The following is a 22,189-nucleotide window of genomic DNA, read 5'->3' as shown; positions in this document are numbered from 1 at the left end:
TCTGCATAGAAAAAATTCCCTCCTTTTTTTCATTTACTTCCATTTATTTTCCTCTATTTTTACATTTATATCTATTTTTCCCTCCCAAATTTAACTTCATTATTAAAAAATTAATTTTATGCTTCTTAATATAAGAAGAGATTAAAATTCATGGGGTCATCTACTCCTTAAAATATGGAGTAGCAGCTACTAGCCAAATTAAGCTAAGAAGCTACATCAAGACCTACTCTTAACTCCACCAGCTTAAGAGAATATTTTTTAAATCTACATTATTGTTAAAATAAAATTTTAGAAGGAAAATTAAGTTTTCCTATTTCTTCTCAGTACAAAATTATATTTTGAATTATATGTTTTTAATTTTAAAATATTAAAATTCATAACCCCCAAGTTCCTTCAATGTTGGAGTTTAAATTTGTAAGTCGGGTTCACTAGAAGTTCATGGGGCCACCAGGTTTAAAATATTTGAAAAAATTCTATACAACACCCACTCAATTTCTTTAGAGAACCCCCCTCTGTAGGACTAGGCACCTTAAGAGTTTTTAAAAATATTTAATGATGAGCAATGTTGTGAATTTTTAATTTCTTCCAACTAAAAGAAATTAGCTCCTAGATTTAAGGAAATTGGTGATCCCATAAATTTAAAAATGAAAATAACCTAAAGTAGGGGTCCTATGGGAGGGGCTTGGGATCTATTTTTCTAGAGAAATTAGCTTCATGATAATTATTTTAAGGTGGCCAAAGGTTAATTTGGATTTTTTTTTTTAATAAAATAGGAGCTCTCACTTTTTGGCCCTTTCAATCTAAGTAGGTCCACCAGCTTAGAGAATAGTTCTACCATTTTTCAACAACCTAATCTTCACTTTCTAGGAAAAATGAAATAATTCCAGCAAACAAATTTATGAAGAAATATAATTTTTACTTTTAAAATTCATTAGACAAACAACTTCCCTGAATTTAGGAGATAACATTTTGAAACAAATTCACATATAAATTATGTAGCACTTGTTCTATTTCTAAGAAAGTGAGTGCCTATGGTACCCTAGCCTAAGATTTAAATTTATAATTTTGTTTTAGTGGAAAAATAATATAAAATTTTTGACATGTGGGGAGAAAATCTCCTAAGCTAGTGGGGCTATTTTTAACCCCACTCCATTTCCATGCATTCAAATTGAGGGTGCTAAAAAGTAGGAGCTCCTATTTTGCAAGAAACAAATTGAAATAAACCATTAACCCCTCAAGAGATTGCTAGATATGTTAGAGGGGAGTTAATGAAAGGTTTTCAATTATCTGTCTCTCTTAGGAATATGACATGTTTAAGTGTAAGCCCCTAATTGGGTTTTTTTTTCTTCCAACATTTGAAAAAAAGATATGTCATTGCTTGTTTGTTCGATGCAATTGAAAATGCTTTGGTGTTTGGAAACCATAATGTGTTTGACAAGTAATTTGGTTTACTATATGATTTTATTCCTCATGAGCTTATTGTGTCTAGTAAGGCTACCTTCTATGCTATGCACAAGATGATAACTCATCATCTATTGTTTAGCTTGTGTTTAATAATATGGAGACAATACACAGTAGATGATGAGTTTAAAAAATTAAAGTAAAGGATGAGGTTAATAATAGTCTAGGTAGTGATCCTCCTGAAAATGAGGAATGCAAAGAAAAAAAAAGTATGGGTGGTTAGTCCTCCTTGTCTCGAGATATAGGAAGTTGCTAAGAAGTCTCATATTTCACGAGCCACTACTATATATGTAGTTTATTTTTATCAAATTTTGGTAGTACTTGACAACCTTTCAATGTATATCTCTAGAAGTCATTATTTTTCTTCAATTTTTTTTTAGGCTTAGTCATATGACATTGGCCCGTGGTAGGATAAAAACTCTCACCCTAAAATTTGTAGTTCAAATTAATGGATATTTGAACTACAAACATATGATATATTTGTAATTGGAAATTTTGTATTCCATGAATATGATACAAATCTATGACTTTTTATCCTAGAAAATAACAATAAAATACATCAAATAAAAATAAATTTAATATTAATATTTTATAAACTATATGATAAATTAAATTTTTAAAAATAAATTATAATGAATAATATAACATTTATACATGAAATATATAATCAAATAAATAAATTTAACTAGTAGACTAATTAAAAACTGTAAAGAAAAACTATTATAAAACCTCAAAGACCCTATTGGAGTGTGATGATGATAGGTAATTACTATCAATGCAAGCTATCCTCTTGACAAAATGTACCCAATAGTCAAAGACTTCTAAAATTGTTTTTCTTTAGATCTGTGAGAGTACAACAATTTTATCTCAGATTTTGGGATTTTTTTGTTATTTACCATTGAAGTCATCATGAAAATAACAATAAAATACATTAAATAAAAATATATTTAATATTTATATTTTATAAAATATATGATAAATTAAATTTTTAAAAATAAATTATAATGAATAATATAAAATTTATACATGTAATATATAATCAAATAAGTAAATTTAACTAGCTGACTAATTAAAAATTGTGAAGAAAAACTATTGTAAAACCTTAAAGACCCTATTGGAGTGTGATTATGCGAGGTAATTAGTATTAGCACAGGCTATCATCCTAACAAAATGCACCCAATAGTCAAAAACTTCTAAAATTATTTTTCTTCAGATCTACGAGAATACAACAATTTTATCTCAGATTTTGTGATTTTTTCGCTATTCACCATTGAATTCATCATGAAATCACTCTACAATTTTTGTAAAAATACATTGTATTCTCACAATTTTGAAAAAAAAATCAAAAGTATGTTTTGTGTAAATATAGCCACATCCTATTACTATCACTCCAATAGTTAGGTCTGTACTTTATTAGTGTAACTTGGACCACCTATAAACCTTGTTTGTAGTTACCTATTGTTCTCCTAATATCTTAACAAAAAATAGATGCTTTCTTGTATTTTAACAATTTATATACGTTGTCCCCATTTGCAAATTTCTCATAGGAATTCAATGGGAAAAGAACAACATGGCAAGTACACATTTCAATGGGTGACGTCTATCTAGCAGAAAATTTGCATCTGATATGACAATTTTTGGAATTTATTAATTAATTTTGAAGTCATAGATCAGTGACTTTAAAATTTCAAAAACTATCAAATCTTGTGCATTTGTTCGACTATTTAGCCAAGGGCATTTCAATGGGGGTGAACAATTAATGGATGGCAAAGATGTTTTAGATGGTTGTGCATTCTCTTTTTAACAAGCATTGATTTTTAAAAAATTTTAATCATAAATATAAAAGTAAATTAAAATTTCAATGCACTTAAAAATATAAATTAAAAATTAATACCCTTCAAAATATAAATATCCTTCAGAGACTTATTTCAAATTGAATATGGGTTTGTGATTTTAAAGTAAAGTGGATGTCTTGTTTAACAAAGACTCTCGATCTTACAGCCCACTGTCTCCAATGGACTATGTTTTTTAATTAAAAGCAGCCAAAACTAGGGGGTTGGCCCATTAACAGAAAAACTAGTTGACTACCAGCAAAATACCATCAAACAAAACTAACGTCTACCACTAAGTAAAACAAAAACAAATTCAGTACTGTAATTTAAAAAGTATCAGCATGCTTAAACATATTGCCTATCTTCAAACTAAAAGAAACTATACTAAAATATAAATAAAGGCTTAATAGCCTTGCAACCTTTCAAGTTCGGCAGCTAGTAGATAACCAAGAAAAAAATAAAAAGGAGGGAACCCCTAAGATTTCTTGGCCTCATTCCTTCCTAGGAGGAATGATAGCCCAGTCTTCCACCAGGAAGTTGAACAACATCTTAGAATCCTCCTTAGGTAGGTCTCCCTCCGTGTCCTTAAGCAAATTTAGTGTGGTGGTAGCCACATGGGTCACTTTAACTGTGAACTTGATTAGTAGATGCATTCTCTCCTCCAACGCATGGATTCTCTCCCACACCTGATTACCATCCTTTTTCATTTCGCCCGAGTAGCCATCAGTTCTAGTCTTTGAAGCTTCCTGCACAATCGGGGGGTTATTAGCATCTTTAGAAAAAGCCTTAACTAGGGATGAGATCGTTATGGGGGAGGGCACAGTGTCTACTGTGTTGGGGAACTGATCCTTCCTTAGGTCCACACACCCCAGGTCAACAGTTGCTGAAACATGTGACACATCCTTATTCTCCTTTTCCCCTTCTCCTAAATCCGACCTGGAAGAGTTTGAAATCTCCTCTTCCTCCTCCATCCCTCCCACCCAAAAATTTACAGCCTTTTCTTCCATCCTTTGTTTAGGGTAGTCTGAATCCTCTGAATTTGTCTCCTCCTATTGCAAGGCCCCCACTTTCAATTTCCTCTTAGCATTAGATTTTGCTAACCTCCCTAACTTCCTCCTACCCCCTCTCCCCTCTTCCTCCGACTCCTCAACTCCTCCTCCTTCCCTTTATCCTGTCTCCCTCTTTTCCCAATGGGGGTGGATTTCACCAGGGACCCACTAGGTGAACGCTATGGGGTAGGAGCTCTAGGACCCGTGATCCTAAGGGGAACCATTTGGGGCCGAGGGTTCGAGTGGGCAGGAATGTCAATTTCCACAATCGTAGGGTGCACTAGGGCAAGGTGGAATTGATACAACTTGAAAATTAAACCTTGGAGTAAAACAATAAAATTTACCCCCTTTGTCATTTTTTTTTTCACATCAATAACAGTATCTTCTAACTTATGCAGCAGGAATAATGGAATAGAAATAAAATCCCAATGGCAAAAATGATTAAGGAGAGGAAAGTGATAATAATAGCAAACTCCATACCTTCCTTCTAGGGTTAGATACTTTATTAGAACCAAACAAACCTTGTTCCATGGCTTCGGAAGCTTCTCCTGCATGTAACCACCTCTATGCCAAATAGGTTCCTCTCCATCCACAAAGAAGTGTTGCAGGCTCACATCATCTGTCACCCTAGTCACCTTCTGCCACTTCCTATCCTTCGTGGCTAAGCCCATCACCAGAGCAATCACCTTCTCAGAAATATGGAACAAGATACCATTTATTGTAACCCTAAAGTCTTCTCAGGAGTTGACAAACTGCATAGAGCAATTTTGGTCATGTTCATTAAGCGCCTCCATAGATGAGGCAAATCCTCCTTCCTTCGATAAATATCACACCAAGAGCTTCCTCACATTTTCCTCAATCATAACCAGCTCAATGTGCATCAAATGGCCACCCATCTCTACAATTTTTCCCTCTCCCCTCTTCTTCCTTTTCTTCCAATGGACTATGTTATTCAAGTAAAGCAGGCGATAAAAAATAATATCAGTCATGTCATGTTCTCATGTTCTCCTACAAAAAGCCACAACAATTCAAACTACTGGATTCCCAAAATCTATGTATATAATTATAAAATTCTGGCCAAAGAATAACGTGTTACGACAAATCCTAGCCAAAGGAAAACGTGTGAAGACATGGAAAGATAAGGTTGCGCTGCCCGCACGTACTCTGCCTATAAAGTAGACACTAGTTATACACTGGAAACTGAACCAGAGGAAACAAGTATCTCTACAGCCAATATGGGGGTTCCACTGTTTTCTTGGTATTCTGTGCTCCTTACTGCTGCTTCACTGTTATTCTTTTTCCTCCATATAGATGAAAACGAGGAATTCTCTGCCCCTTGGGCCTACTGCTTGGCCCATTGTGGGCAACCTCTTTCAGCTGGGCAATAGGGCTCCCGAGTCTCTCCACGCGCTCTCTCTCAAATACGGCCCACTCATGACTCTCCGCCTCGGCATGAAAACAACAGTGGTCATCTCCTCCACCTCCATGGCGAAGGAGGTTTTCAAAACACACGACCATATCTTCTAGGGCGGACGGTGATAGAAGGCGTCAAATCTAATTCCCACCACAAGGCCTCACTTATTTTGGCCGAATACGGAGCTCACTGGCGCAACCTCCGACGCATCTCAACGGTCGAGCTTTTCAGCAACACGAGACAAGAAGCTCTTCAACACCTCAGAAGAGCCGAGGTATTTCACACAATCAGACTCATTTACGAGGACAAGGGGAAAGTGATAGATATCGGGAGGACAGTGTTTTGCACGTCTTTGAATTTGTTGGGAAACATGATCTTCAGCTCAACAGTCTTCGATCCCCACAATCCGGCTTCAGCTGGATTCAACCATTCCGTCTGCGAGTTGATGAGGCTCGGAGGAAAGCCCAATTTGGTCGACTTTTTCCCCTTTCTCCGCTTACTCGACCCGCAGGGCGTTTGCAGTCAGATGTCCAAGCATTTGCAGGCGATGTACGATTTTGTTGATTTGTTCCTACAGAAAAGACTCGCCTTCGAAAGTGAAAACCTCGGGCGAAACGATTCGTCGAAGGATTTTCTGGATGTTCTACTAGATTCCAGAAGCCAAGATTTCATAACCGCTGATATTCGACCCTTGATAGCTGTATGTATTGAGATTAACTTATCAAATGCCTAAAGAAACAATCTTTTATTTAATCTTCTTCTTCAACTTTTCCAGGAATTGTTTATTGCCGGTACTGAAACGACAACTTCAACGGTAGAATGGAGCATGGCAGAGTTCATTCGCAATCCAGAGAAATTAAACCGTCTCCGTAAGGAACTGGATGAAGTTATTGGTCCCGATCGGAAAGTGGAAGAATCTGATTTGGATCGTCTGCCTTATCTCCGTGCAGCCGTGAAGGAGACATTCCGACTGCATACGCCGGTTCCTCTGCTGCTTCCACACAAGGCTCAGAGCACATGCGTGGTCGAGGGATTTGTGATACCCAAAGACACGCAGGTGTTTGTGAACGTGTGGGCCATTGCGAGGGACCCTTCAGTTTGGACAAGCCCTTCCAAATTTCTGCCCGAGAGATCTCTGACGGGTGAAAATTGCAAGGTGGATTACCGCGGACAAAACTTCGAGCTGATTCCATTCGGAGCGGGGAGAAGGATTTGTGCTGGGCTTTTATTGGCAGATCGTATGGTTCATTTCATTTTGGCTTCTTTGCTTCATTCATTTGATTGGGTGCTTCCAGATGAGATGAGCTGTGAAGAGATGGATATGAGTGATGAGCTTGGAATTACTCTGAAGAAGTCTGCATTGTTAAATGCAATCCCCGTGCCTCGTCTCCCGCATCACGCATATGAGTAGTAGCCTAGAATACCACTTATATGAATGCCTATTACACATATTAAATAAGAAATCAATAAATGAATGTCTATAAATATCTCAAGTTGTCTATTATAGCCACTTTCCTTTCGAGTTTGCCATGTACAAGGGACTATTCGCAGAATTTCATTAGTTAGCTTTTAAATATCATCTTTACTTTTTACTTTATATCATTTTCATTATAGTTTTATGAGTCGCTTGACTACTTGTGAAGTATTTTAATAGTGAGTTTTTATTTTGAGTTTTTAATGTATTTATTAGTTCCTGCTAACTATAGCATCCAGGAGATGCTACTTTTTTTCCTTCTTTCCTATTGAGGGAGCCAATGATATAATAGAATTTTGTGGCTGAAGTTATTTTGTGTTTGTAGTTGGAACATTTACTTTTTTATTGTATATGTACATATTTCTTTCCCTATACTTTTATAGTTCTCCATGAACAGAGAGTGTTTGAGATTTTTTAAAAAAATTTGTAGCTTTTATGGTCAAAATTTGTACAGTGGCTTTGAAAAGCTATCAAAATGGGGTGATGTCTTTCAAATCTGAATGATAATAATATCTTGCCTTACTTGTTTTCATAAATCTAATCAAATTTATTGTGGGTGTCAAAATGAGTTGAATTTAGAACACAATAATAAAATTTTATTGCTTTTTAAAGCAGCTATTGTCAGTGAGTGATTGAGTGGTGTTTCAGTGGATTTGATCTCTGGTCATAGACGGGTACAAGGGCAGGTTGAATTTCAAATATTTCACTGTGGAAAACCTGTTTTCTTTTTGCATATTGATATTTGAAGAGGGCATAATCAAGATAATTTAATTCTCAATCTTTTTGTACATTTTGCAATCCTTAAAAAAATGCTTATTTGAACTGTAAATGTCACCTCATTGTAGTTGTCGGCATGTTGAGTTAGAAATATTGAATGAAGAGAGCGTAGTCAAGATAATTAATTCTCAATCTTCTTGTACACTTTGCAATTCCTAAAAAAATCCTTATTTCAACTGCAAATGTCACCTCATTGTAATTGTCGGCGTGTTGAGTTAGAAATATTGAATGAGGGCTTTCTGCAAAGTTGTGGAAGTCTGTGAGGAGCTTGAGGAGTCCTTTGTTTTTTGAGATTTTCTTGAAGGTATTGTAATGAAATTGCAAGTGTTTTTCTTTTGTGTTGTTATGGTTTAGCATTCAATTCGAGTTTCTTATTCTGTGTATTGTGCTCTCAAACTTTCATATATACTGATAGAAAGAGGATTTTTTAAAAATTACTTTATGTTAACGCTACATATTTTTGTAGACTTTCATGAATACAAGTTTTCCCATTACTGGAGTTTGAGGCTACAAGTTTTGACTATATTTGTCTGTTTATATTTTGGCCATGATCAAATATTTTCTACTTGATTTCTTTCGTAAATGATTTCCAACATATCTGAAGAATTGGATGCCATGATGCATGGCTGAAGATGGGACTGTTGTGCATGTTAATCACTTTACCCTACCCAACACGCAATCTCACTATTTTGAAGGTCATGATGGTCGTGTTGTGGAGCTAGAGTTTGTTAGTAAGGTTTTAGGTGAAGGGACGGATGCGAAGCTCATGAGAATACATAAGCTTTTGGGGCAATAAGACATTTTGTCAAACAGATGGCACAGAAGCTATCCTGTAGCATATTTGGCAAGAAATTCAACATACCCATAGAAAAATTTTGGCAGCCATTTAAAGTTTTCTCCCTCACATTCTTTGTGGTGCTTTTGGTCAATCTAGAATTAAATTTCATGGAAAGATATGAAAACCAGAATATAAATTTCTTTATATATTTAGAGGTAGTCAGTCCTATTTCTTTGCTATGTTCTGTTGAACTTGTGTCATGTATGTTTCATATTCTCTTGACAGCTTGTTGGTTGTTTCTTCCTTGTATCATGCTTTGTTTTGCTTCTAAGAATTTGTAGCATTATTCTTTACAGTGGTCGTAAGTTAAGCTGTAAGTAAAATAGATTTTTTGATATTTGCTGCAATTTTTAGGACAATTGTTGTTATGTATGTCATCATGCTTTTTATTTGGAACTACATGCCAATTTAAAGCTTGCCTACATTCTATGCCCTTCCTTACCTACGTCCCAAGATCCTTTGTATCTAGTGATTAAAAAAGTAGGATTGTGGAAAATGTTCACGAATATGTAATTTTTCGAGGCTAATCTAGAATCAAGATCATTTTGAGGCTAGTTAAGAAATTAGAAATTTCTGTTTCAACTTTGAGTTCAAGCAAAGAATGGAAAAATCTAGCTTTTTGGAATTGTTGGAGTCTATTTTGCATTGGATGGATTGATGAGGGATTCATTTGGCTATTGTTATTCTTTTCTCTGCAAGCATCTAACCATATCCACTTCGTCCTCACGCTCCAACGAACCCTGTTCTGCATGGCCTTCACATCTTCATCAAGTACATGCATCGTGACCAGCATTTTGAGCATCTAGCACCTCACCTGCACTTGTTTGAATCGCACATGCCTTTGGCTTTCTATAAACTGCAAAAATACGATGAATCGTGACCAATGAAACGTCGAAACTTTCACAACTATTGTCCAAAACATAGAGGTTCAGGGATGACCTATAATAAATGCCCATGCTATGCACAGCTCATGTGGGTAAGCATATCATATTAGATAGCCTCTTTGTGATTGCTAAGGTATTGAAGAAAACATTCTGAAGATAGATGTATTTCTGGGTATGCAATTATTCCTAGTCAATAAGTTTTGAAAACCCATTTCAGCCACTTCCATTTAATTATAAAGTCAATCTTTGCAAGTATAGAAATTCTTTGTGTCATTACTTTATTAGAGAGAAACTAGTATTTCTTTTCAAATTTAGTTACCAAGGACATTTCAGGGGAAGTAACGGTTTCATGTCTTGTGTCCTTTGCCAAATGCCATTTCAAGTGATATACATCTTCATTGATAACATTCAAATATGAGTTCGCGTTTGATGTTGGTTTTACTTGAGATTGATGTGCTTATTTTTGGTTGAATGGCCAAAGGACTGAAGTTGATTTATCTCAAATCAACCAAAAAACTACTCTTCTTTCTTATCTTCGCTATCACACTCAGTACAAAGGAGCCAAAATTGGCTATGGAGAAGCTAAATCTTATCATACACAAATCCAAATTTAAATTTTATTCTCTATTCTACTTTGTGCAGAGATTTGTATCATTTTTTCCTACTGCTTTTCAAATCAGACTTGAATTGAATTACATCTTTTTCTCTATGCAAATTTATACCATTCTTATAGATTTTCTAGAGAGTATTGTTTTCTTGATTTGGCAAGACTGTTTCGAGGCATATCTACCCAAGAAAACTGTCATCAAACAATTTGTAGTGATTCAAATTAAACTTCTACTGTACACAAACTTCTACTGTACACAACATGTTTATATCTTAATAAGCCCCAATTGGGTAGCTGTAATGTGAACTAGTTTTTGGAGAATCTAGTCTAAATCTACAAAACAGATATGCAGAAACCATTAGAGAGTAGAAGACAACCAAACTAGTTTTGATGAATTTATCTTAGAACCAGAAATTGTTAACAGTCATCTAAATTAGCTTTTGGCATGTTTTTCAGACCAATTTGGCCTTAAATTGTCTGATTTTTTTAGGGGGATGCAAAGCTTGCCATGCACAAGTCTCTTGATATGGTATTATGGTTAAATCTATAACATAATTCAAAAATTAGTCCACTAACATCATAGCTGAAATTTGTGCTCGCTGTTACTGAGTATAGTTTGGTGTGATCATTTTGAAATATAATATTGCTTCATCAAATGGAATACTCAAGACAACAAAAAACATAGAAAACCATGCTCCTTAAATTAAGATAGTTCTTTATTGGTCCTAAAATTGATTTCCATGTCGTTGTAGTTATCTCTTATTTATAGGTAACGCTGGTCTAATCCATTAGTTTTTCATTCATAGAAGCTCAAAAAATCCATTGATCTTTATTAGTGGGGTTGTTATTCTGTTGTTTTACTTTGTGTGTTTGCACTAAGTTTATTCTTCAATAGCATCTTCTCAAAGATGTTCACATATCAATAAAGTTTGGTTCCTTTAGTCATTCTTTTTTAGTAATGCATTTTGCTATGCACTAGGTGTTCTAAAAGATGCTTGAATTGTTCTCAATGTTTCAATATCGCATACGATTATTCCTATTAGTAAATTTTGTGTTACTGATGCTAGAATGCCTTTATGATTATTATCATATGTCAATATTGTACATATGCTAATATAATATAACATTTGAATGGGGAACAGTAACAACAATATCAATTTGAAAATATGTAACTATCTTAGGTTGATTCAATATGTTTAATTCCATATCTAATTTTCAACTCAACTATGGCAGATTTCGACAACTCACAATGTGTGATCGTGTATATATTCCAAGTCCAGGTGCTGATTGGGACTGTTTGCTAACTAGTGCAATTGAATCATAATATTTGGAAAATGTATTTGTTATAGATTGCCCAAATGTTGAGAAATCATTGTGTATTACTCTTGGTGAAGATTTCTTGCGAAATGAATATGGAAGAATATATTATTCAGACATTGTTTCAAAATTCCTTACCACCCATAGGTGGCTTGTTCTCTCTCGAAAGTTTAAGCTCTTGTGCTTCTACAACTTGTGTCTATAATTCCTTCAAAATTGCTACCAAAACTAAGTGGAAGTCTGTTGTAGATCATGCATTGCAAGTACGTAGTTTCCTATTTTTTGAGCAAGATGCATTGAAGATTGCAAATGTATGCAATGCATTGATATTCCTACAACTGCACATGTCTCCTCATGTTGTTAGCTGATAATTTAGCCTTTACTTCATCTCATTGACACATACCAGATAGGGGGTTTGACCTTTTAGTTAGACGAAAAAGTTACTTGTCATTGACAAACACTTCACAGAGAACCCTATCCTTTTTTCAATTGAATACTGGAAAAAAAAAAATATGTAAACATATGTAATGATATTTAAAGTATGCATTGTATCTTTTTCTAAGAATCCCAATATTTGAAGTTTGTATTTTCCTACTTCAAACTGTCTTCATTCATGATTATACTAAGTCGCAATAGAAATTAACATACATAAATTTAAACACATGGTTTTTTCTATATTGCAAATGTATTAAATAATTCATATATTGATATTGTATAAATTTTACATAGCTAATCATTTTCTGCGTTTCCATTTTCAGGGATTGTTGGAGTCTATTAGGAGCACTTTGAATTTTCAATATTTCTAACAACATCAACTGCAACAATCTGGTATGTTTCGATGCCATTATTTTCAAACACAATATGAGCTTTTTTCCTCAAAATATACTAATGAAGTTGAAGTTACTATATCTTCAAAAAAAACCAATGTTTCACTTGTAATCCTCTTTATGTTTTTGCACATTTACATTTTCCTTTTGAACATAATTATTTCAATTACATGCTTCAAGAGCTAACATGTTTGTGAACAACCAAACTAAGAACAACTAAAAAAGGTATGTATCTCAATTGCCTACTACTACAAATCGATTAAATTAATCTCTACAATATTTTCTCATTTACTTAGATTTACATTCCATTAAACTCTTTGACATTTCACATTCACATAACTATATTTTCATAACAAGTACAAAACTCTAAAAAACTAACAATGTCCATAATCTAAGTTTTATAATAGTAATAAGATATTATAATATTACTATTAATTGTGGTTTTTGACTCAAACTTATTTGAGTTTTTGACTTGAACTTATTGACCCATATTTTATAAGGCACAATACTAGTTGATGGTTTTGTCAATGCAATAACAACCTTACTGTATAGTACTAGGTTAGTGATGCGAGCTTCTAGGAAGGGCCAATGGTACAACTATAGACTAGAATCACCTATGTGCACAATGAGTGCTAAGGGTCAATGAGTTTGACTTATAAACCACACAACTAAGTCTTGGTTGTCCTAGATGAGTGACCTCTTGAGAAGGTCCAATGCTTACATTTGTGAGCATGACCTAGATGCAATGGAAATGTCTATAGAGGCATCAAAAAGTGTCTGTTTGCATTTAACAATTAATTTGAAATTCAAAACATTATTATTAATTTAAATTTAAATATTGTTTATTTAAAATTTGTGTTTGTATTTGTATGCATGAAAATAAAATAATTTTTTACAATTAGTGTAAACATAAGTAACCACTCTAAAACTATAAATATTTAACTTATTTCGAAATTAACTTGAAATATATAAATTAAATTTATTTTTCAAACTTATAATCAAGTGATTAGTATAGAAGATTGAAATGAACAAATTGTTTCTACTATCGTCAATCAATGAACTAAAATAAATATCAAATATCAACTGAAAATAAAATAAAAATATCTATACATTATTAAAAGAAATATAAGAAAAAGTTTAATGTTAAATTATAAATTATTTCTATAATTTTATAATTTTACCTCACACATACTTTCAAATATAATTAAAAATATTGGACTCATTGACAGATAATTAGGAATATTCATATTAGTCTATTAAAATTCACAAATATCTATAAAAGAACTTAAGAATTATGCTTCTATTTTAATTGCATGGTATATTTGCTTTAGTAATTCTTCATTATGTTCTCTAATGAACATTTTGAGAAATATGTAATGGAATTAGTTGGTTGTTATAGTGAACAAGAATGTTATCATAGTCACGATTCAACTTGCAATACAATATTAACCCAAAATAATAGAACATGTAATATTGAACAACGATAAAAATTCTCTTCTTCATATTAATTTTAGGACTCCAACCACTATCACTATTTGACAATTGGTTTCTTAGTATTGACATCTGTTGGACTTTTCATGCAAATGCAACTATGTGTTTTGGGTATGGTTTTTTCTTTGAAGAGGTTGTGAAGATAGTGTGTATAGTCTTCTTAATGGTCTGGAAAATGATAGTGCAATTTTTATGCATCTTCAAACCGTATAGAATTTCCTTGTTTCAACCAATAAATTTAGATGCCTCAAAATATCCAAGTTGGCTGCATAGTGGAAGTGAGCCTCAAAATATCTAAGTTGCTGATTCAGGTGCAAATGTGGATGTCTAAATTGGGTGCATGGATGTGCAATTTTTTGGGAGAATTTAGGATGTATTTAGATGTGTTTATATGTATATGCAAAGATATCCAAGAAATACACAAAATTAAATCATTCAATAGTATGATACTCCACCATTGACCAAGATGTTTGATAAATATTAAATAAGTCATTTCATATGCATTTATGTTCATGATTCTAATGCAAAAGAAAATCATTATAATTACAAAATCAATATTTAGTTCATGATTCAATGTTAAATCAAGAAATGATAAATATATGATATAAAGTGTATGTTATAAAGTGCTCTTAACAAGTTTTTCCTAAAAAAATGTCAAAATTGATCTTTGGGTACACATATTCTCATGGAGGCTTGCAGATGCCTAGTGCATGCTCATAGGAAGAGAGCATCTAGGTGTCATAGATGCACTTCCTATGAGCATATCCAAAGAGCATCCAAGTGCCCTCCATTCACTTCTTGTGAGCATCCACAGGGCATCTAGATCTGAATCAGCTTCCAAATAAATCTGCTTCAGCCTTCAGGTCTGGAAGCTACGATTCCATAATAGAGAAAAATATGTAATCACGCACTCAATAATGATCATAAGCTGGCCAAGGATAGGCTAGGTAGGCAAGATATGAAAATGAACTATTAGCAAATGGAAGCTCAACTAGACTTTGGCTTCCAATTTTCTGATACAAGATACCTGCAAAAGTGTGTTGTTTAGAATTGAAGCAAAAGCATTCAAACTTCCCTTCTTTCTAGAGATATAATATTTTCCATGCATACTCTTACATACTTCTATAGATGAATTCACATTTAATTCTTCCAACTTACGTGAATAGATAGTTTTATTTATATAGGTTTTAGAAATGCTTCCTTTATTGATTGAGATGAAGAATTACTAGGGAAAAATGTAGAACTAAATATATGAGATAAATTGGATATTTGTTTTCACATTCACCCATAATCTACATTTCAATGCCAAGTTGAACTGAATCTATTCATGTGTCAGGGTTGAATCTATTCTTGTGTCAGGGTTGACAGATTTGGAGGAGAGATCTATTCCCTTTAAATTTTAGTTTTACATCAATAGCCAACTAAGTTCATTGCAACTTCCTGTGGTGAATTTTCACAAGACGATGGAACTTTCTGAATTAATATTTGTAGTTGAATTATGCTCACTCTTGGTTCATGTTCTAACCATCAATGAAACACCTACTTTCATTTCATTGTTGGCTTTGAATGTAATAATTTTCTATGCAACTCTTTATGTATGTGAAAAATATATGTAATGTTTGTAACAAACAACAAAAATCAATACTGAGTGTTGGTAAATTGTTTCCTCTTTGAGAACTAACTATGTACTTAATATAGTTTAAAAAGATGCAACTTTCAAAATGTTTATAAGGAAAATAGAATGTATATAATAAAAAATCAATAATGAGCTTCATTATGAATGTAATTGCTAAGTTTTTAAATATAGGGTTGACATATATATGGTAAAAGTATGATCTACACATCTAATTTCTCTAACTTCATAGTACTTTCAATCATTGCTTTGAAAAATAAACATCATTCTTTTAATACTTGTACCTTGATTCATTGAAGCTAAACATCATTCTTTTAATTCATCTTAGTCTCAATGTATAGTCAAAAAGTGAGTCAAGTTCAAGAATAAAAAATATTTGAATGCAACTTCATAATGAGTGTTATTACAATGATTAAAAATAACTTTGCACCTATATCTCCATATTCGAGAAAAAATGACATATTTAACTCCATTACCAATGATATTAACTCGTAACGCAACCCTTTGCCATTGAAATACTCCTTTTCTACTCTTTGTGTATTGATGATGTGTAGATCCTTAAGCATACAATCCAATTCCTCTTGAAGAGTTCGATCAACAACCCTATTACAACATTGACTTTTGTTCTTCGAATTAGCAAATAAAGACTATTTCTTGGCCTTTGCAAATTGATCATCTTTCAAAGACATAATGCTTAGAATATTATCACTTTCTACTGTTACGGGGCCAGAAGAGATAAAATTCAACAAACTAAATATGCTCAACGATTGACTGATATTTCTATAAGGATTTAGCTGTGTAGTTTCCCAGTCAAGCATATTGACCCATGTTTCATGAGTAGCAATTCACATGAATCCATCTCTCATGAGAATAAATGGAACACTTAGCACTCTTTCGATCTAGGTGATGCTATGATCTTCCACCTCCTCAAATCTTAGAGGGTAGTTAGACATTGAGCCTCTTCAAGATATCATTATGGATGGTATCATGTATGTTCTCTAAATTTAATGCAACAATTTATTTTTCTAGTCTTCCATGTTTTCAATTTCTCATAATATCTAGACATAATTTTTAATTTAGTTCAAAGTTTTCCATTATGAAATTATATGAATACAACTAATTTACAAAAAAGATTGAAGTAGTCATTCATACTGAAAAACATTGAACTTGGAACCAATGTATACTAATTTTGAAAAAATTATGCTTGCCTTACAGGGAAACACAAGATAAACATTAAATTAGAAAGGCATGCTATTTTTCTAGGTATGGTAAATTAATAAACGTAATAAGTCTGAAAATGCAATATAAAAATCAACATTTCAAAATAGATGAAGAGCTTGCAAAGGAAGGACTATCAAGATTCAAAGAGTTCAAATACAATGTCGATGACTGCTTATTCGACTCTCTTGTATTTCTACTTGATTTCAAAAAAACCTCTTCTGAATTGCAAAATGGGACAATAGATTACTTTTGTGAATGTCTTAAAAAACAAGATCCAGATGCACTTCATGCATATAGTCACAAACTGCATCCTCTCACTATAAAAGAACTCCATGATGTGAATGATGTCAATACTTATTTGAGGAGAATGCATCTCCTTGCTGAAGAAACAAATATAAGCAATGAAAAGGGTCTATGGGGAGACATATTTTGTAGACACTGGATATCAAAGTGGTTAAATATTCGTATTTCTATTTTCTCACTAACTACAGGCAAGAATTATCTTGACTTCAATCAACATTTGAATGGAAAACAATATTGTTTGTTGTTCCATGATTCAAATCCACAAAACAGACACTTTGAACCTCTTATTAAAATGCACAGTTCAAAACACAATTGCCATACTCTTAAATTACATAGACTAAAAGGAATAATAAGGGACAATAAACATGGTGTACAAAATCCACTACACAATAAAGAACAAGTAACACAACATATTGAACAAAACAAAGGAAAGAATGAGTTGAAAAGCTGTCAAAAACAAACTATGACAAGTTTAAGGCTAATCAAAAAATATATATGTAAAGAAGCATTACCTTGCGAAAAAAACAATGTACAAGCAAAAAAAACTAGATTCAGTAATGATGAAAGCAATGGAAGGCTCAAGAGACTTGAAGAAATTCAAAAAAATGATAAGAAAAAGAGGAAAAAAAGACAAAGAGAAAGGACAGTAGTAGAAAGATATGAACTTGCAATTCAGGATACACCAGAACATTGCTATCAACTTTGTGACACTTTGCAATTCAAAAAAGATATGAGATATCCAACAAGATCAATAAAAGATGTATATACAATCCTGACTAAATCTAAATGGCCATTGGAAACAACCAACATATGCAAAATATGTTATAAAGCTCTAAAACAATCTAGCCTTCCAAAATTTGCATCCCCTCAAAAAATTTATAGAAACAAACCTTTGCAACATGTGACAATGCTAACTCAATTAGAGGAAAGGCTAGTATCCTTGAGAATTGCCTTCGCACAAATATGAGAACTAGGACATAGAAAACCGCAGATGGGCTTGACTGGGTCTATAATGAATGTCCGTACAAATTTGAACATTATTCAAAAAGCTCTTCCCCAAACAATAGAGAACACAACAACTGTTGCAGTTTGTCTAAAGAGACGTCTTGAATATAAAATGCCTTCCAAAAAGGAATGGTATGACCCACTATCATAATGCAAGCTTTACATGAATTGATAAAAACATCATTGTATAAAGCAGAAAATGTAACAATATATGATTCATGGTTACAATTGCATAAGCCACAACAAAAATCTAACTCAATCAGTGACAGTACTTCAAGTGACACTGACTCAATTAGCGATACAGAGAATAGAAATCAAACAAACATATTGATACATGGATTTATAGATTCCAAAAGTATCTACAACATGAATGATAAAATTATTGATCTAGCACCTTCACAAGATTTCTATCCAATAGAAATTTTCAAGGAAAAATATTCCGAGGAAATGAATTTTCCAACCTTATTCTATGGAGAGCCCTGTATTAGTGATACCTCTAAAAAGTTAAGTTATCAAAAAGTTGCACAATGGGAGCTTCTAAACTCATCTCATCAATTTGCAACACACACAACAAACTTATTTTTCAAAAAAATTAAAATACTGATCCACCAAGTGTTGTCAACAATGTGGGTGAGAATCAAAAAAGGTCAACTAAAAGGAAGGAAACTATTTGACAAAGATGTGAAGAACAAACCTAACTTAGAAAAGATTTTGAAATCAGAAATTGGATACGTAGATTTCAAGAGAATTAGAATATCTCCAGACTATTCCCAACTACTAAAGAAAAATATTTTTTGCTATGATTCGGCAAATAGGTCCTCCTACCTTTTTCCTCACCTTTACAAGTGTTGAGCAAAATTGGCAACCGTTAACAGACACTCTACTTAAGTTCTATAAAATAGCCGAAGGCGAAACAAACAATACTAAAAAAAATGCATACAGTATATCTGACATTAACAACCATGTATGTAAATACCCTATCACATGTGCATGATACTACCGACATCAAGTACAACAATTGTTCAAATTGATATTCACCAATCACTTGTTCTTTGGCAAAATTAATGACTTCTTCTCAGTGACTGAATTTCAAAATAGGGGGAATGAACATGACCATATCTTGATTTGGGTTGAAAATGCACCAATTTATGGTAGGGAGAACAATATCAAAATAGTTCAATTCATTGACAACTACATAACTTGTAGTGTTGACAACTTAGACCCATCCTTGGCAAAATTACACAAGCATCATCACACAAAACATTGTAAGAAGACATCAAAAAGAAATTTTCATTTCAACTTCCCAATACCTCTGTTTCTAGAAACAATGATATTAGAACCTTTATTGGAAAAAATAGAATCACTGTCAATACGAGCAAAAGATATGACATGTTTATTAAAAAACTACATTTAACAAACTTAGAATATGTTGACTCAATCAAATGTACAATAGACAAGCCTACTCTATTTCATAGAAGGCCTTCTGAAATTTGGAATAATAGTTTTGCAAGCGCAATACCTACATTACGGAAAGCAAATATAGATGCACAATTTGTACTAAATGCATACACTACTACAATGTATTGTAGTTCATATATGGAAAAAGTTGACAAATCAATGACAAATGCATTTCAAAAAATAAGAAATGACCACCAAAAAAATAATATAGATGCAGTTGACATGATAAGAAAACTTAGGAATGCTTTACTAAACTTACAACAAATGTCAGCACAACAAGTAGCTCATCTAGTCCTCTCAATGCCACTTAATCAAAGTTCACGAAAGTGTACATTTATTGACAAAAGAACTGATGATGAGCGAATATTTGTGCTAAAATCTGTGAAATAATTGAACAATGAGCTAGATGATTCCGAAAATGTGATGGCAAAATTATCTATAGAATATTATGTTCAATGTTCTAAAAGTCTAAACCATATATGCTTTGCTGAATATGTTTCCCAATATCAAAAATCCAAACACATAATAAAGAAGAAAATTAAACCAAACATAATACATTCCATAAATTACAATAAGCATATCGATCCCACTAACTATTATAGAGAAAAAGTTCTCCTATATGTCCCATTTTTTATAACTGTGGAAACACTCCTAAATAACTTTGATACTTGGTAGCTTGTATATGACCATCACAAGGAAACAGTTGAAAAAAATCGTGCCAAATTTTGCTACACTATTAATTCCAAATGGGGAAACATTGACAAAGAGGAAAATGAGCTACAAGGTAGACACTCGAGTAATGAACTATGTAACGAAGAAAACAAAATCAATTCAATGAATGAAGAATACGATATTCTAAAAGACATTCCAGTACTGCCAACCAAAAAAATATGTGATCAATTACATAACGGTTTTGAAATAGGCAAACACCCTCAAATAATAGATAACAATGACTACTTCAAATTACGTAGGGCACTTAACAATGAACAACAAATGATAGTGAAAGATATTCTATTAAGAAAAGACCAAAATATAGCAACCCCAATTCACCTATTCCTAACAGGTGGAGCTGGTATAGGAAAAACATTTATAGCAAAGGTTATTTATCATGCACTTATTCATCTATATAGTAATGACATCAATGATGACCCTAAAAAACCAAAGGGAATGATAGTTGCATACACAGGGAAGGTAGCACATAATATTGGTGACACTACATTACATTTGGCATTGCATATTCCATTCAACAAATCAGAATCATACCATTAAGTACCGAGACACTTGACAAAATGTGCAAACATTATTCTCATCTTCGAGTCCTACTCATTGATGAGATATCCTTACTGGGGTCTAGTTTCCTAAGATATATTGACTTATGCCTACGTGATATCATGTAAAAACCAGCATCCTATTTCAGAGGTTTGGACACAATCTTCTATGGTGATCTATACCAAGCATTGCCTGTTCTAGATTCCAATAATTTTGCAAACAAACCAAACACTAAAGAACTAATGCCTTACAATTTTTGGAAGGACAATATAAAGTGCTACTCATTGACAACAACAATGAGACAAAAAGACCCACCATTCATTGGTATTTTGAATAGAATACGTATAGGTACTCAAACAATAGAAGACATAGAATACCTCAATGATCGTTGTCTAAAAGTTATACGCACTAATCCTACACTTCCATTTCTTTTCTTTCATAGAGCAGATGTAGATGCACATAACAGTAAAATGATGTCAAATGTGTCTGGTCCTAAAATCACATTAAAAGCTATTGATGAATTTGAAGAACAACCTCATGCCATACACCTTTATACCCATAAAACATCACTCCCAAGTGAAATACACATCAATTCAGGTGTCTTAGTAGAAATATATTCAGGTAACTATAATATCGAAGATGTTATTGTCAATGCCTTAGATGGTATCTTCAAATCATATATGAAAAAGGACAACAACAACATCATTTGGATCAAATTTAATGATGCAAAGATAGGGCAACAACAACGCACAAAGTATACATCATTATACACCAATGAAATTGATCATGAATGGGTACCCATATTACGAATTGCAAGACCAATACTAAGAATTACATCAAACAAAAAAATAACTATACAAAAACAATTCCCCATACAACTCGCATGTGCTCGTACCATTCATCGATTCCAAGGGCTTACAATGGAAGCATTGGATTTTGATCCAACAGGAGTAAAACAACATGATCTAGCATATACAGCCCTCTTGCAAACACGAACAATTGAGAACCTATACTTGGTCAACCCTCTTACGCAAAATAATTTTAAAGTCAAGAAGAACATTATTCTAGAAATGGAATGCCTACAGACAACTTCATCATGGAAGCTTGATTGCAACAAAGTATGTTTAATATCATCATCACACTTAACGTTGTGCACACTAAACACTCGTGCATACCATCCACATATACATGTTCTAACAAGTGACTATCATATAATATCTTCAGATATTATATGCTTGCAAGAACTAAATTGAAAAGAAAAAGAACCTATCCCTTTCAACAAATTGTACAATCAATTTTCAATTACTGGCATCCATGGTTTAATGACTT

General features: G+C 33.0%; 1 pseudogene across 1 annotated transcript; it reads left to right on the top strand.

Annotated features, from left to right (window-relative positions):
- The first annotated feature begins 5,544 nt into the window (after positions 1-5,544).
- On the top strand, positions 5,545-7,260 carry LOC149527888 (cytochrome P450 76T24-like; annotated as a pseudogene). Its single transcript, XR_016359618.1, has 2 exons — positions 5,545-6,456; positions 6,532-7,260. The product of XR_016359618.1 is annotated as a cytochrome P450 76T24-like (transcript).
- The last annotated feature ends 14,929 nt before the right edge of the window (positions 7,261-22,189 follow it).

This window comes from Cupressus sempervirens, unplaced genomic scaffold (genome assembly GCF_028749045.1).
Source record: "Cupressus sempervirens isolate cs-2001-9-10 unplaced genomic scaffold, ASM2874904v1 CseChr00s100001_01, whole genome shotgun sequence".
In the NCBI taxonomy this organism is placed as follows: domain Eukaryota; kingdom Viridiplantae; phylum Streptophyta; class Pinopsida; order Cupressales; family Cupressaceae; genus Cupressus; species Cupressus sempervirens.
This window is presented reverse-complemented; position numbering and strand designations above follow the sequence as displayed.